The sequence below is a fragment of the Ischnura elegans genome, chromosome 3 (assembly GCF_921293095.1).
Source record: "Ischnura elegans chromosome 3, ioIscEleg1.1, whole genome shotgun sequence".
Taxonomy (NCBI): Eukaryota; Metazoa; Arthropoda; class Insecta; order Odonata; family Coenagrionidae; genus Ischnura; species Ischnura elegans.
In genome coordinates this window covers 74,986,495-75,004,776 of record NC_060248.1, presented here as the reverse complement: position 1 = coordinate 75,004,776, position 18,282 = coordinate 74,986,495, and the positions used below count along the sequence as shown (strand labels likewise).

The following is an 18,282-nucleotide window of genomic DNA, read 5'->3' as shown; positions in this document are numbered from 1 at the left end:
CTCAAATATACATGCAATTGTTTGCGACTTATAATTATTGTGTCAACCAACGACACATCACCATAGTCTCAAAAAATGTCTGCTGCAATGATCCAAAATTTAATAAACTAAAAACTAAAGTCATGCCCAAATTAATTAATTCACAAAATTTTCAAAGCTAGTAGTACAAAATAATTTTATGTTTTTCTTGGAACAATACAAAATCATATTCCGTGGCGGCGGGGTAACGTCCTCGGCTGCCAAACAAGAGGTCGCGGGTTCGAGTCCCGCCTGGGTAGTTTTCCCCTGCCCAGGGCATGGTTGTTCGTGTACGTTTACTTGTTAAAATTTCTTGAATACCCCGATGTAAAATGGCCAATATGAGCTGTATTCGGTGGTTTGAGAATAAAATTTAAAAAAAATAAGCCTGGAAAACTCTAAAAGTAGTATTTCTACAGCAGTGAAAAGGACAAATTTTTTAAAAATCAACTAAAGAAAAGATTGTTAATGAAAGGCTTTCTCGGATTCCCGTATACCTACGTGAGACAAAACCGGTGCTGGAAACTGGAAACGGAAAGTGAGAGGTGATTCATGGCGAGACTGGGGACGTGGCGTGCACACGCGGGATACGATTGGAATGCCGGCGGGCGTCGTGCCCAGTTCCACCCGGCGAAGAGAAATGGAAAAGACGGGGATTCAACTTATCTCCCAGCCGCAAACCTCATTCAGGGAAGGGAAAATGTGTGAAGCATGCATATGCAGCTCGCAGAGAGCACACGAAATTTTCGGGCAATGTCATGAAGGAAATCTATCTTCAGCTCAAATGGAACACTTCACATCTTTTAAAATAGCCAATGTGACTATGTAAGGCAAACTTCGCCCATAGAATAACCATGTGCGCTGTCCCAGTGTCATAAAGAAAAAATTTAAATTTAAATCATGACCTATACTCCAAGATCATAAACACTACATTGTTATAAAGAAAAAAGTAATTTATCACCAAAATTGAATTAAATAAACAAAACATATTATTATTATTATTAGCCTCATTTTTTAATGTATAGTCTAAGTTATCTCTGGCTAATCCTAAACCGCTCATTTTAAAACGTCTATACACATCCGTAGATACAAGAAAATAGTATTTTATCATATGGGGTATAATAGGACTAGAAACTGTGACCCAACGGATAGAAGAAGAAAAATTAAACAAAATACAAATAGAAGACCAGGTTCAAATCTATTTGATAGATGAAATGCTCTTGCATTTTTCAAGGCAAAATTTACATCCTAGAACAGAATTAAAATACAGGTTCTCCTATTGCTTTAACATCAACTGAGTCATATCAAAGCAAGTCACTCATGATGTTTCTCATGAATATGGAAATACTTGACCGGACCGAGGAACAAGTACTAAGCTAATATTACGGCTGTAAAGGTAGAAGTTAGCCATTATGCATAGCTTTATGGAGTCAAGTAGTTTCGAGCTATAAAAAACTGAACTTATTCCCTCCCATGCGGAGCCATTCAAATATATGGAAGCGGTTCTCATTAAAATATAGCTGGCTCCTAGCTTATTATACGAGTTTCAAAAGTTTTATCAATGGCTATCATCTATCATCACAATTATCATGATTTCGTAGGTTTTGATATCTCATATATTTAAAAACCAATTTTCATCAATTATTTCTATTCAAAAGATTTTTGAATATCATAATTAAAGCTCCCTATGCAGAGTCAATCCATCAATGTCTTTGTTTAGATGCTCGAGATAAAGTAATCCCCGTTTCAGAGGAAGAAACGATAGTCTGCACGGGATGATTTAAGTATGAATATCTAAAGCACATCTTCAGCGGTCGTCGTCGCCTCACGGCGTGGGTTACATATTATGTATGGTATTCTTAATAATGCCTCAAGCTTTAGTAGAAACACTATTAATATTTGTATTATTGAAGTACCAAGTAGGTACCTAATATTACGGTTACATTTCATCCCTTTCCCTATTTTTTCTGGATATGACGCCAACTGCGGTAGTCTGAATGAAAACGAAAACCGATCAATATAATATGGTTTTCCCTAAGCAAAGGAATGACCAAATGGAATATTGCAACATTCACACGACGCGGTTGGTTTAAGTTTGCCAAAAACGGTGATCAAACACTATTTATGGGGGGATTTGCAATTTTTCTTAAAATGCCCCTTCTTTAATTTTAGCCTAGATGATTATCTAACTGCCTGAATTATATATGATTGATGCTTTCCCGGCGAATGATGTGGGTTAACTCTTCTCGGGATTCCCACCGGGTTAATTTTTCCATAATAGCCAAAGTTTCAAGCTCCGATTCGGGCCTCGTTCTTAGGGCTGAATCAAATCCTCCGGACTGAATTCAACCCTGAGGATGAGCCCCGAGTCGGAGCTTGAAACGTTGGCCATTATGGAAAATTAACCCAGTGGGAATCCCGAGAAGATTTTACCCACTGCATGAATGATAATAATAATGAACAAGCTTATTCCATCCCATTTATCCAAAACTCGGACGATCGCAGCCTAAAATTCCATGCGTACAGGAAAATTTCAGTGTTGAGGGCTCATCAGGTAAATATATTATTAGAAATATCGCTTAACGCGAACATAAAATTGCTAGTGCTGCGAATATGCGCCAGACATGATGAGAATGCATTTCCTGCGAGGGAAATTGCGATCTTTCATTCACTTCATCTCCATCAACATTGCAGCCAGGATGACGGTGACTGAGCGCTTCCCGAAGCAGAGGCAAGAAACTGTTGGACGTGCGAAAGGATATGCATATGAATGACTCGTCCACATCTTTGGCGGTCATTGTCACCGCACTGCGTAAGGGAATAGGCGTGGGAGTGGCCGAGACGGTTGATTGGGAGGGGGAGGTGTATTGGATGTCCGGAAGGGAGGGAGGAGAAAGTGGTAGGGGAAGTGACAAGGCGGCAGACAGAAGAGGAGTGAAGAGAGAGAGAGGACACCTCAATAGTAAATATGGAGGGCTGAGAAACATAATGATGAAAGTCAATCTTTGTTGCCTTTGAGATATCTATGGCAAATGATACCAAAATAGTCCATCTACCTAGAAACCCAATGGTATAAGGCGTAGTTATACTTGGGACTACCAGGAAACAGCACATACTGGGAGTCCTCCGCACAGTTCTTACTTATTTGCGAATCATAGTGAAGTGAGTTTGACTAAGATCATTGAGTATCTAAGCAGCTGACACTGATTGTAGAATCACTACGTTGAATAATGAAACCCAATAGTGAAGAAATTTTAAATCTTTTGATGGATGGTGATGATACCGATGAAGATAAGGAGTAGGTATAATGATGAAGATAATCGTGAGAACAATGATAAACTCAAAGGTTTAGTCATAGAAAAAGTTTGATCTTTGACTTCCACCAATATTTTTCTATGCCCTTCATATGAATAAGAGGGATTTGGACCCCTGCGCATGCAAACAATATTTAAATGGCTAAATTCGAAATTATGTAATTTTACAATGAAAAGTAAACAAACTTGCACTTCAACGTAAATTTATTAAAGTAAGACCTTTAGGTTTCGGCGTGGAACGTCATTATCTGCTGATTACCACATCGAAACCTAGATCGTAGATTAAAAAAGTCATATGGAATTACAATTTTTTTTACTTTACATTATGCATAGTCGATTCCTTGAAGTTACGTCAGAGAATAATAATGATATCATGTGATTGGTGTCGTTGTCTAACTACGATGATAACAGAGATTTCTAGAGCCGGGTTTCTCTCCACCCTTCCTTCTCTGACCTTCCCTCATGGTGCAAATGTCCATAGCCGTTGGTAGCCTACTCCTTATACCACACCGTACTTGAATCAATGAGCAAGTGAAAAAGGGGTAGCATGAGCTTTTTTCACAAAAATGTATTCATTAGCATTTTATTTGAAAACTCTTCCCATTTCCCAATATATTATCGAAGTTATGGGTTTTGTAAGTTGGATTCAGCTATTGCTTGGTGCAGCGAAACTACCTTGAATACATCTTCTTAACCCGCTGATGTTTTCTCTGAACGGTAGACAGTGGAGGAAGGGAAGGGAGACGAGAAGACCCGAGACATGGTGACGGCATTGCCGCGGCCGATCTAAACTGCGAGTGACAGCGATTCCGCTAAGCGATGTCGTCTGACACCACTCACACTTGCCTTCCACATGGGAGAAATGACGTTCTGCGGACTGAGCAAAAAATTGCTTCATCGGCGTGAGAAGCTAGGAAATGGGGTTACATACTATGAAGCAAATAAGAGTTATTACCCACATCACACTCGAAGATATAGTCCATAATATTCGTTAAGAGCTAACTCCTGCCACATAGGCGGCCTGTGATTGACTAAAATAGTAATTTATTTTTTGTAATTCAATTTACAATTGAATTTTCTTTTCCAAGCGTAATTTCCAGAGCATGATAGATACATCAATTTTAATAATAATAATTTTAATAAAATGTAAATAAATAATTGTTATTTTATTATAGAATTTTCTGAAGTCTTATCGCATAAAACAGTTATTGATGTGAACTACCAAAGAATTTATCTCGGAAAATAACGTGAATAATTAAGAAAAGGTATTTGCATATAACTCCTTCTTATCCGCATCTTTTTGAGGAGAGACCCCACACTACGTTTTATTTCAGAAGTGTACCGTCACACGTTGGGTAAAGGATTTCAAAGGGAAAAATATCAATTCATTATGTAATGTTAGTGACGCTTTTCTCGGGCTGTCAGGCATAACCCCAATTTTAGAATACCTTGGACGAATTGCTGCTCTCGCTACATCTGGTGAGATATTTCGTGGTACTGGCGATCTTCGTCTTTATTTTTTTTAATTTCCCTTTTCCACATCTTTCTAGATTTAGTCAACTCGCCTTTTTTGGTCGATGGAAATCCTGTATGATTTCAATCTTGAATATAATTGTAACCGAGTAGGTTCTGAAAATTTTCTATTATAGCTTTTGTCATATAATTCTTTCAGGTGGATTGAATTAGGAAAATCACATAACCCGCGTGTACGAAAACCAACGAGTGTTTATAACATGTAGTACCTAAAACTTTTCCGTTGAATGATTCGGGTGAATTTTTCTCTGTTTTTCTATCGGTGTATGATCTGCAAGACGTACATTTAGGCGAAAACTCACTTTCTGAGATAAAACCGTATGGGTACGCGATTTCTGTGATAATATAAACGCATTTCAGACAAATTAATTCTGAGAGATACGTGCTAAGAGAAGTAAATGCAAAAACGAGGTCCGCACGCATATCAACTGATCTAACTCTCCCTTTCCCAACAATTTTCAAGATCGTCGACCTCTGTTAAGTCACGCAACAATCGGTACCAGACGCGCTGGCGCTGAATGAACCTCCGGAAGCTGAGAAAATTCCTCTGAAAGCATATTATCGGAGGAATTACGTCCAAAACGAATAGCTCATGTTTTTTCACGAGCACCACTCCTGGGTATTCGTAATACTAATAAAAAACGCGGGAGAGATTAAATCGAGCGCGGGAAACACAATAAAATTCAACGAAAATGGAGAATCAAAAGATTCGTTCACAGGTCGATAAACATAACTACTAGCCGGAGGGAATGAAATTAAAATCAGAGCAGAAAGGGCGTAAATGCGTATGAAACTAGTATACGTGGGAATGGGAATAGCAAAGAAGGGGTGGATTTTGTTTTGAAAACAAGGAAATAAAAATATCTCAACTATAAGCACTGATTGTGAGTATTCGAAGTTTCAAGATGATATATATCTATGCCTCGGAGGTAAAGGACACTAGTTTCTTTTTCATAATTTTTCAGGAGAGCATTTTTGAGATTAAACAAAATTTAATGGTAATTAATTACAAAATTTGGGTACTGTACGAATAACATTGTGATATAAAAATGTTATCATTTTGTTACCATTAAGCGCTACACTGACATTAGTATTACTTTAAAAATGAATTAGGCTCAGTGGTGTGTTTTAACCAGGGATGGCAAGTGAAACGAAACGAAAATGCTTCGTTTCGACCCGGAGGGAAACGAAAATACTAGGCCTAGGTTTAGTTTCGTTCCCGCACGAAATTATAATCACCAAGGAGTTTAGTTTCAACCCGGGACGAAATTTTACTCCTAGATTTCCGCGGGTTTAAATCTATTTCGTTTCGTTTCTACATTTCGCTCCTGGGAACGAACTTATTGAAATTTTACTGGTTTGGACTTTCGTTTTGTCTCTATTGCCATCCCTGGTTTTCACACTCTGACCCCTCACTTCGAAACTACGCCACTGCTATTAGAACGCAGTTTACGGGAGATAGACAAGAGAGCATGCGGGATGACTGGGAAAGACGCCACGGAAGAGGGGTTGCCAAGTGACGGAAGCGGGCGCGAGGGGTTAGATCGCAATGGCAGTCAAGTGCGACTCGGGGGAGCCCCGGAGCGGAAAGGCGCGAGGCGACCGACTGCTCCCGGCGGCCAAGAGGAGGAGGATCGTTGCACCCACGGCTCTCACCCCATAAGTGGGATCGGCCGATCCTCCGCCCCGCGGGACGGATGGCTGGCTTCTGGGCTTGTTCCCCCGTTGGTCGTATCCAGTGCGACTTGCCCGCATGTAAGATATCAAATCCCGCATAGATCGTAGAGACTGGATGGCAGCCATGGTTATTTGCTTGAAATTCAAAATTAAAACGCCGGGAACTTTCCATCGAATACTAATTTTTTAAATCCTGGTCAACAGGAAAGCACAGTGGCTTTTACAAAATAGTATTTAGATAGCTTATTGACCCACCATAGAAGCACTGTTAATTCATTTCGTGACATAATGCAACATAATTGAAGTATCGATAAAATCACACCATGAGAGCAAAACTATACAGCATTCAAGACCATTCTAAGCTAACTTAGCGCAGAAGTCAAAGGTTTGTGAACCATTACAGCTTATTAATATGCCAAAATATTTATTTTGATTATTCCTAATATGCTTATGCACGCATGGAATCATTTTCTCGCGCTTTTCTCACGGATACGATAGGGAAGGAAGAGAGGAGGAAAACGGAGCGCCAGCATTAGGCATACGGACCTCGGCTATATATCCCATCTGTTAGTTGAAATTCTGCGGGTACTAAATACCCTTAATCACCTACTATCCGCATGCAAAAATTCTCTTTTTCTACTGGAATTCTTCTGCTCAAATCCTCACACGGAAACCTTCCGTTTGCTACGAGTTAAAAATCAACCACCACAACAAAGTACAGATACCGCCGAAGTATTGAGTCCCTCCCATGGAGTATCAGACTTCGACGTTATCGAATATACGACGAATTCACTTGGAACTATAGTCAACAGAAATGTTCTTCGGGCCTGTTTACACGATAGAATAACACACAAGAGTTAATGCCTGATTGAATGAACGATTGTTGTGGGCCGGAACCGAACATGAAGGTGGTTACACGGCGCTTTTTGGCGTTCATTCCCGCGTTCATACATATAGACATTAACTTGTACAAACTAATGTACCGTTTAAACAGGCCTTTAGAAACTCCTCGCTAAACACTACTGAGAAAATAATACACTTTTTACGCACAAAAAATGCACTCGTTCCGGCATTTCTATCGGAAGTAAATAATGCTATTGAGAATTTTAAAATTTTCTCCACGATAGAGGGAATCTCTTTATGCATGAACAAAGGAGAATAGGTGAACTGCTTCGAGTGCATTCGCGGGTACAGGCATTGGAAACCCGGAAATGAGGTACATCGTTAACCACAATCGTAGATTTCAACTCTCAACACGCCTAGACTACTGACTCAAGTTAAGGACTAACGCCATCAAGCGAGCTATGCATGCACACTATCATTTGTCTTTTTCATCCTAGATAATTTCCATTCGGGCGGTAAAAACGTTACGGGCGAACAGTGTTTTATTTTTTTACGGTGAGAGTTTTTTTTGTCACCGCCATATGGTACGAACCGTGGCATCAAGCCAGCAGACAATGAAATTATCGCACGCGAGGAAGCGGGGGCCTCAAGCTAGTAGGAGGAAGGCAATCAGGGATGATGAATGGTGATCGCAGCTTCACAGCCAGCAGAGAAATGCTCGACGACACGGACGCCACCAGGCTGTCGAATTTGTCAATGTAAATGCAATTCCAGTCGACCCATGCCCCAAGCTAGCCGGAGACGTACCTTGAAACCATATTAGTCGGGTATTCAATCATATTATACCCTTTTCTAGAACCCAACTGCGCAATTAATAGGGTACAAACACCTTGAAATCTCCTAGCTCAATTAACCTCATTATTTTAAGGCATAGAATTGACCCCTGTACATATCTTTTTGCTAATTTAGGTAAAAACTATTATAACTGGATTTTAATAGGAGTCTATATCTTGTGTTGAAGTATTATTTCATAAATATTTGAAGACTAGAAGTGTAGAATAAACTAATCAATGGTATACTATATTGTATTTCAGGTATATATCAAAGATAAACTGCATATCCTCAAAAATGATATCGTACGATACTGAGTTAGGAATACTGAGTAAGGAATATTTTTAAGTTGGTAGTATTTGTAATGGAAAAGAAAATAGATTGAAATAACGAAGTAGTGCTGGAGATCATTGCAAGAGCTATAGCAATTCAAAATTCTAGCTCCGTCATTTCGACTGATTTAGCTGAGAAATAAAATTCTACATACGATTACGAACTATGTTCAATACGTTTGACATGACGGAAATAATGGTATTACCCTAATGAGTAATTTCCTCCTTAATAATGATCCTGGGTGAAATAATATGAAACAAGGATGTAGTCTGATAATTAATTAGCGTACAAGGCCCATCACACTCATATAAATATAGCAAATAATACAAAAACAACACAATTTTCTTCATTTCATTATTAATGAAAACCTCAGCCAAAATAATAAAACGCAAATTTATGAGCGCAAGCATCTTATCTGATGCCAACAATAATTACTTATAGCATGCCATAACTGTCATCGAGGCCATGATCAATACCAGTCAACATACAGTTTGAAACTATTCGATTCAATGCACATGATTATTCCGTAACTCCGTACAGGCTAATCCATGGTTATTTCCTTGAATACGCATAGGAGCATTGTCTCCATTAAAATTGGTAGCTTCAGAAGATATGGGGTGGAACCGATCCATCATAATTGAAAGATCTTGCACGTTCCACAGAAAACCCTACGCGACGCGTTTCGATGTTTTCACATAATTTTTCACTCGAAAATAATGCGAAAGCAAATAAACGCTTTGTGAAGTGAATGCTTTTTTTCAGTGGAACTGGCAAGATCTTTTTCATTTTTATGATTGTCTCAATTGTATTTGTGTGCATAGATAGGCAGAAAATAGAGAGGTATAAATCATTTGTGAACCGAGTTCCATCCCAGAAACCTCCACGAGTAAAAACAAATCATGGGGACCTGGTTGGTATGGTGGATAGAGTTCTGTCATCCCACCCAGACAGTCCGGGTTCAAATCCCGGCGGTGGCAGAGATTTTTCAGACGCTGTCTGATACCTACTTGAGTGCTATATGGAGAGGACTTCAAGCGCAGCACTCTGTCTGTCGGATGGGACATTAAGCCGTGGTCCCCTTGGCGCCTTTCGTTGGGAGTAGTCTAATACCGACGCCGGGTTTCTCTCCACACTTCCCCAATACTGCCTCGTTTAGATTACGATTGCCCGAGCGATCGTCCTAACGATAGTTGACCGATCTAGCAGTGTGAATGCATGTCCTGACAATAGTTCATGTAGTTCCGAACCGTGCCACTTAACGATGGTTTGGCGCTGGGAGTCCGGAAGAGAAAGCGACAAGAGAAAGACGAAAAGTTTGTGAAGCACCCTCCGCTCAATTTTTTTTATGCATTTGTCCAAGCAAGGAAGAATATGGGCGGAAGAAAAATTATCCGTTAAATACACGTTGAAAACAGTAATATCTTGACCCTGCCTACCTCAAACAGCTTTGCTGATCGTCAATTTCTCGTTCACTGTAGATGTCAGCACTAGAGGGCAGCACAGGTTTTAACCATCGTTGTGTGAATCCACGATAGTTCCAACGACTGCTGGAACAATCGTAATCTGAACAAGGCATACCCTTCCCTCATGGCGCAAATGAACTTAGCTATCAGTCGCTTCCTCTAAATGCCATACCATACCTCGATTACTAGTGTTTCGTCTCGCTTGGGAGGTGATGGGGTGCGAGCAGACGAAAGCCGGTAGGAATTATGATGACGTAGGAGGGTATCGGACCAGTTGGACACGGAACGTGCCGCCGAAGGGGTCGAGGGGATCGGGAACAGCTGCCGATGCACCCGGCCACAACACAAACACAAGGCGAATCGTCCACGGACTAACGAGCGGTCCAACGCCAGCGCCTTCAAAGGAATGGATAGGATATGAGGGGCAGTGGGGAGTGCAAGAGAGGGAAGGAGAGGACACAACTGCCCCTTCCCCATCCGATGCATCCTCGCCTGACTATAAAAAGCACCCCAGCACACTCGGCATGCGCGTTATATCCAAATATCAGAAAATGTAATGATATCATATTAGCGGAGGAATCATCGAGAGCCTTGGAAACGGTGGTTATTGAATGGGACGGGAGAATGAACAAGAGGGATTCAGAAAATGGTGTTTTCGGAGAGACATAAGTATAACTGTGTTTTTATATTTAGGGAATAAATGCGTTTAACGTGTTCCGAATATTGTAGCGGAGGAATGCATAATAGGAATACTCCTTTTTACATCCATTGGCGATACCTATGGTTATATGGTGATACATAACCCAATAGCAACATTCCCAACATCGCAGTCGATATGAATATCCCGATAAAACATTACAACCTATCAACCGAAAAATATCCCATACGATGGTTTGGCGCTGGGAGTCCGGAAGAGAAAGCGACAAGAGAAAGACGAAAAGTTTGTGAAGCACCCTCCGCTCAATTTTTTTTATGCATTTGTCCAAGCAAGGAAGAATATGGGCGGAAGAAAAATTATCCGTTAAATACACCAATATCCGAGATTATCTCACCAATCGTTATTTTTTTATCGGGTGAAGTATGGCTTTATACTATATACCCGTAATAAATGAGTCATTCGCCTTCTGGGTCTTCAATTTTTTTATAACTTAAGTCAATTTATGCAAAGTAATAATATAAAATAATTTATAAGACAGCATTTTCAAATGTGCACCTTTTTGAAAATGAAAAATTTAAATTCCTGAGAGAATCGTAGCTAATACCTAAAATTAACCAATGGAGATCTCACATACTCTCATTGATCGTTAATTAGCTTTCACCATCTGCAAGAGCATTTCAATTTGTAATAAGTCAATCGTGAAAAATTATCCTCAAGGAACATTAAACATGCCTCAGCGAAGTGCGGTGATCAAAACTTCAAAGCACTGGCTCAAAGAGGGCGAAACATTCATAAGCGATCAATTCTACAGCCGAAGACAAGAGCAAAAAAATATGATTCGTCAACCTCCGCGATGCATGTTCACACATCGTCGATGAACAAGAGGAATCAACGTGCACTCATGCCGACGATGTAAATGAGAGGTCGGGCGGGAATACACGTCAATCGCCCGCTCACTCAGTCTTTATGACTTCAGCCATCGACAGACAAAAGTCCAACGACCCGCCGCGAATTTCACAGCGCAGAAACAAAAGCATTATTCTCAACGAGGACTTCGCACGATGGACGAATAAATCTCACCCTGTCACCGACACGACACCTCTCGATACGCTAATACGAGCGGCAATTCCTTCGTCCTCACACCTACTCGCTGCCCCAGAAGAATAGTTGGATGGCATTCGCTATTCCCGCAAATTTTATAATCAGGAATAGAAAATATAGTATAAACTCCTGCGGAATTCTGTTTTCCCTAATGGATCTAAACACAAGTGAAAATGCATTTTACTACTTTAAGATCTAAAATTAAGAAATTAAATATTACAAGACAAAAAACAAATATCTGCACGATTTATCCAAGGATGTTTCTGTTTTACTACTTTTTGTCCTAGGACTAAAAGCTAAGGAAATCATGTAGATTTCCAACTAACTGAGATGTTTTAGGATAGATGCAACCAACACGAATTACGGATTACCGAGTCGAATGAACTAGTTTTTTACAATTCCTTGTTTCTTTATCAGAGATTTCCGGACTGGTTGCCATTCCTGCTTGTAATTTTCAAGGAATCACCCTTCTGAAATAACGTTATGGTGAAATGCATTAACGCCGTGATATTTAACACTATGACGTTGGAATCTTGTTCTCATGGTCCATTCCATAGCGCAGGAATGGATATTATATGATAGACGTGGAATAATACTTAACAATCACTTGACAACATCATCTACCAAAGTAAACTTCTATAAAGCTGCGATTTATTTATCTGTAGAATCGAATATTCCGTTGTGAATCAAGTGAGTAAATACCGCGCATCAATTTACATTTCACATATAATTTGTTATTTTCAATTAGGATGTCTTTTGGCAGCAAATAAGTAGATAAAATTGAAGCGATAATTCACCGGAATAATCCACTGAATTGACACCATAAAGGAAGCGAACGATAGAACTGCCTATAATTAAGAATCAGGCCGAGTTAGAATGCAAATTTTGCAGAAAATTCAACACCCTAATACTGTTTCGCTCAAATTTGATACGGTACTTCATATTGTGCTCTAAATTTTAGAAGATAAGCTTACTTTTCGTTGACTCAAAGTCAGGGAATGGCGTTAGACCCCATTCGAAAGACCTACCTGGAAAAGAAAAATAATTTGATTAATGAGAGTGTGGAAGAATAGAACAATGAATGATCACATCGATAAACACAATATACATGGTAATTGATTTTTAGGAAAAAATTTTAAGATTCCAGGAAGAATTAAATTGATATTTTCATAAAACTAAATTCATGAGAACAGCCACAAATTAATTTTAAATGTGAGTCATGAACGCAATAATCATGCATAAAAAAGTTATAACATAAGACTTCTGCATAAAACCATTTACTTTTGCTAACAAGGCATACCAAATTTATAATATATTCAATAAGTTGAATCCATGGACCCCTGGGCCTCTTCAATTAACTAACGCAATCCCAGGAGATGACTGAAGATTAATCACGAGAGGGCATACTTCCAATCAAGTCTCTTTCAGGAGAATATGAGAACAAAAGACGTAGGAACTAAGAAGTTCTATCGGGAATTCTGGGAAACCAGGGAGAAATCCAATCCCTAGAGTTACAATGATGCCGTTATGTGAGATGCTACAACTTTCACTGACATTTGACTATCTCGAAACAGTTCAATTTCCCCATAGAATTTGCAACCTGTTCGAAAGCAGGTCCTTAAATAGACACCATCACTGGCTCTTCAAAACTCTGAGCCTGCGGTCTTACAGCATGTACTAATTAATTTTTCGGGCTCAAAGGTACGTAAAGCTTAAATAATATGTGGACAGCTGAAGGTAGTCTACTTCGTTCGCCTACTCTCATAGCTTCAAGGCATAAAATAAATCAAGTACCTCAATATTGCCAATGATGATAATTTTTATTGGGCTGAGAGACTATGTACTCATTCATATGCATCGAATAACATATCGGTTATAACTAGTAATTGAGTTTACCCGTAAATTTTAACAAAATTATTATTATTAGCACTACTCGCTATGTCACTACTGTTATCGCTACCGTTATCATTATCATTATTACTATAATTATCATTATTATAAGCGACTCCGTCAAAAATTGTTAAATAGGTAAAGATTCACGACCCATGAAAAAAACTCAGTATATTTTCGCCGGTTAAATAAGCATAAATAAATTTGTCTGAATAATTTCCTATAGTAAAGAGACAGTTGCCCCAGTGATTACCATACACTTAAGCCTTAAAACCTCCCGTTTCCCTAAAATATTCTGTGGATTTGGGAATATAAAGAAAATCTTGCAAGACAGAGATTAGGCCAACACTAATTGCGTAGAGATCTATATATCTTGTAAGGTAGTCATGGATTTCATATAGTATTATTGTAAATCGTGCAAATCATATGAATGGATACAGAACAAATTATAAATAATGAAATCACATTAATGCACGCTCGATATCTTTTTAACGTCGCCAAATATTTTCCCAACTGCCACTTGGTGAGTTTATTTTACTGCCACGGCTTCGAAACCAAGCATTGTGGCGCTGTGGAATCGATATACGACTGAAGTTATATGCAGCAGGAATGTCTGACAGAATTTCCTATACGAAAAGCATTTGCTCGCGAGGCAATCTAAATGACGTTTTAATTAATGGTACTGTCACAATCATGACCCTCCAACTCACGTGAGCCTTAGGGTGGATTCTCATCACAACGACTGGGAATGAAGAGATAATTCAATATGTTTCCCAGCAGAGGGCTACAAATGACGATGATAACCGCACGAAAATAAGCCTAGTTGAACTAATAAGTTGTTTAATATATCCACTACGATGAAATACTAATTACCTGATTGATTAGTTAACATTACCACATTTTATAAAATTCATTTATTACATCGCGTGTTTTAAATTTATAGGTGAAAATAAATGAACTGCTTAATATCGCCTAAGGATCTCTCCACTGAACTGATTTCACCACGCCATTTGCAAAAACCACGGTTTTAACTCATAACTCAAGAAACCACAGCCAAGAAAAAAATTCGTTACATGATGTGTATGATGTACATGATGGCACCGATAAGGGAGATTTAAAACTCGAGCAGTCCTGCAAAAAGCGGTCGCTGTCCTTAAATGAAAATCTACGAGTTTAATTGTAAAATACTGATTGTTCAGATTTTGATATCCTACTGCTCAATTGTAATAACGATAGCTAACATAACTCTTAGCATTAGCAACAATATGAAAACGGTGTAAAATTATGCAGAGAATAATCCTTTGAATAATTCACTGAGAATACACTCTACTTTGATAAAGGCTGAGAAGAAATTCAAACTTTCTTTTTAAAAATGAATGCAATGTATATCCACGTTAAACCCGAGGTGTTAAAACTTTGACTAATTCATTGTGATCGAGAATGAATTTCATGCACAATGCACATGAGTTATACAAGTTGTACTAGAAAATATTTATATGTGTAAATAAAAAAACAAAACTATATTTAAAAGAATATTTTCCCAGAGAATTAGCCTTTAAAAACAAGGAATTTCAATACCGAAGGGTTGAAAATTTTCCTCCGCTTTAAAGGCGTTCTGTTGGGCTAAAATTTAACTGTCTCGGTCCTCGAACTTTTCCATCATTCTGCTGCCCTGAATCAATCTGGCTTAATAATTGGAATTTCGTACGCGTGGATTCTGTCATCACCGCGTGAGGCAATCAAGGAGGAACTCATGTCGAATTAATTGACTGAAAAGTTGGCACATTGTTAAAAATATTTTTTGAGGAACACGTATAAAAGTTGCTGGAATTAGGTTCGGAAGTAACATGTTCTTTTTAGAGCCACTGAATAATGTAACTCGCCTACCTGCTTTCCTCCCCAAGGTCCCCGAGACGTAATCAAAGAGCTCATTTGTTCTACCAAAAACTTTCTCCTGAGCTCCACCTACGCTATCCCCTCTTCGTGCCTTTTCGCTCCCACCTCGCTTCTCCATCTTTTTAGCCTCTAAGGGAAGGGTAGTGAGACCAGTTCACTCTTTACATAATGGCGTAAATTAAAACCGCATCGAAAATCTGCCTAGGGGCCTTGAAACCAACGAATAAGGGACTCCATACACATACCTGGCATATTAATCTGATTTTTCTCTTGTAAAATTTTCAAAACCTGATTCAATTATTAATTGAGAGCGTTTATACTTTCATTACGGGTTTCTCGAGACAGAGAATTTTAAGGGGGGAAGAAGGGTTGATATAAGGAATAACGAAGTACGAGTTAAAAACCGAAATGTTGAACGAAATCAAGTGACAAAATGGGATTTTTTGTGGAGGTGGCGCAGGTAACAGATCCTTCATTAGAGAAAATAACACACGTAACAAAGTACATAAATAATAAAATTATAATTCTGCTCAAACACGTGGGGAAATAAAACTGCTTTTCATTCTACAATCTGTTAGTGGCAGCCACAGACTAGGGAGAAATGTACAATGATGTAGCAGAGGTAGCATTTAGGAATTACACCGCAGAGTTATGGATTTTGAGCATGCAGCCCAACAAATGGCTAATGATCACGTATGATGATGAATACAAAAGGGCAATGACAAACGCCTTTGCATGAATCGCTCTCGTTAAGATTTCATCCAAATTACAGCCTGTGAAAAGTAAAAACCTTCCTCAGCCATCCTGAAATGCTGTTCTTAAAAAATGATAAAAACTGGGCATGATCTTTTAAATTGAAAGAAAAGATATGTGCAGATGCCAAACCGAAAATAATTGTCATTACGAAAAATATATACTGATATACGGATGTAAATTAAAAATTGTACCACTGATCGCGGAATCAGCTCCCAAAAGAATGGATATTAAATAATATACCTATTATAAAAAATATTATTTGACTGTGGTGCATTATTTGTTCCTAGTTTATTCGTATGAGCCTGAGTTGCCTTGTAATTTGTTAAAACAAATTAATTTTTAAGGTTGATAGATTTATTGTACTCAAGCTCCATCGATCGAAGATATATTTTTTTGAACTTTGATAATGTACTATTTGACAATACATAACTAATAATAAATACACATAAAATAAAATTGGACTAAAAATTCACTTCCTTTTCACTTTATGCACCAAACTGCGATTTTTTGCATGGGAAACTTCTACATGGAATATATTCTTTGAAACGATCACCTCCGGAAGGAAAGTAAATAAAAGAGAAGTTCTACTAGGTTTCGGCAATCGCATAGCTTCGGCGGTACCTCTTTCAAGATCCTTTCCTCAAGTTGCGGACCCTCATGATCGACGAGAGAGGGCCTTTACATTCCCCCTACCCCTTCCGCTTTCTTCCAAGTTCCGAATTTTCTCTTCCCACGATCGCGTCTCGATTTCGGGGGAAACGGCCTTGTCAGTCCATTAACTAAGGCCGCCGTCACGACTTCCCTTAGGCGAGAGAATACGACTCCACCTCCAACCTCTATCCCCAAGCCAAAATACTACGACTCCTCCGACGCACCGTTCCCGACGTGATATATTCCTGCGGGCATTGGACGTGCAAACGGGCTGAAAGCATCGCTTTATCCGCTGCGATAGAGCCGTATAATCAATCAAAAAGGCGATCGCCGAAAGAAGATATAGCGCCGAGGAGGCAATTATAGTGGATCTCTCTGGACGGAAGAGTTACTGCGTGAGCGTGCGAGCGCCACGGGAAGTAAATATCTCAAAAAGACTCATCCCCATCACTCTCTTTAAAGTCCCATTACGTCGTCATCAAAAAGCCGCTACCAGTATTTCGCACTGTTCGCTCATGTTTTTCTTATTAATTAGAAAAATGTTTCTACGCAGCACCATCGTTCCCAATTGTTTAAATTATCAATCTTATCAGAATTGATGTTCCTCTCGAGAAATTAGAATTTGAGAGGTTGATGTCCGTTGGTGTCCCCTTTGATGTCCGTGTATGCATCCAATTCTCAGTTTTCTAATAAATGCCTTTTAGTAACGGAAATTAGAATTTGAGAACTCATAACAATTATATTTAAATTTGCTTTTATTGATAAGTTCGCTAATAAAGTAATCGATAGGGTTACTGAAGTTTTATTGCCTAAACGCGCGCGTGTCACCTCCAGACAAGTGTTATTATTTATTAACTCAATCGTATCAGCTATAAATTAAATTATTATTGCACGTTAATCATAACGATTCCAGTTTATCATTACCAAATTAGGTATTAATTAAGATGGAAAAAAATGGTAAACTAATTACACTGAATAGCCGATATGATGATTTTTAAGAATTACAATTTGTTGTGTAAATAAATTGTCGACCAATGCAATCCAAACCCAGCTTCTCAAATATCATACATTCAGATTGTTTTAAAATAAGTTGATGGATATATCTCGCTCGAATTCTTCGGATGTGTTCAAAAATAAGAACAGGATTTGGTTTGTTGAAAGTTTTCCACACAAAATTTCAAGAATACGGCCAGCTCATACCATTCCATGGCTAGGCGTTGATACAGACGACGCATTAAGACCCCATCCTAATTTGATGCAAGTTAATTTGAACCCAAGAGATAAATGCTCAACACAGATCATCACTAAAATTATACTC

The 18,282-nt window shown here is 38.8% G+C and overlaps 1 protein-coding gene across 1 annotated transcript in view; it reads right to left on the bottom strand.

Annotated features, from left to right (window-relative positions):
* The window catches only part of LOC124156025 (actin cytoskeleton-regulatory complex protein pan1-like), a 450,499-nt gene that overhangs the window by 246,002 nt on the left and 186,215 nt on the right, over positions 1-18,282 (bottom strand). The window lies entirely within an intron of this gene.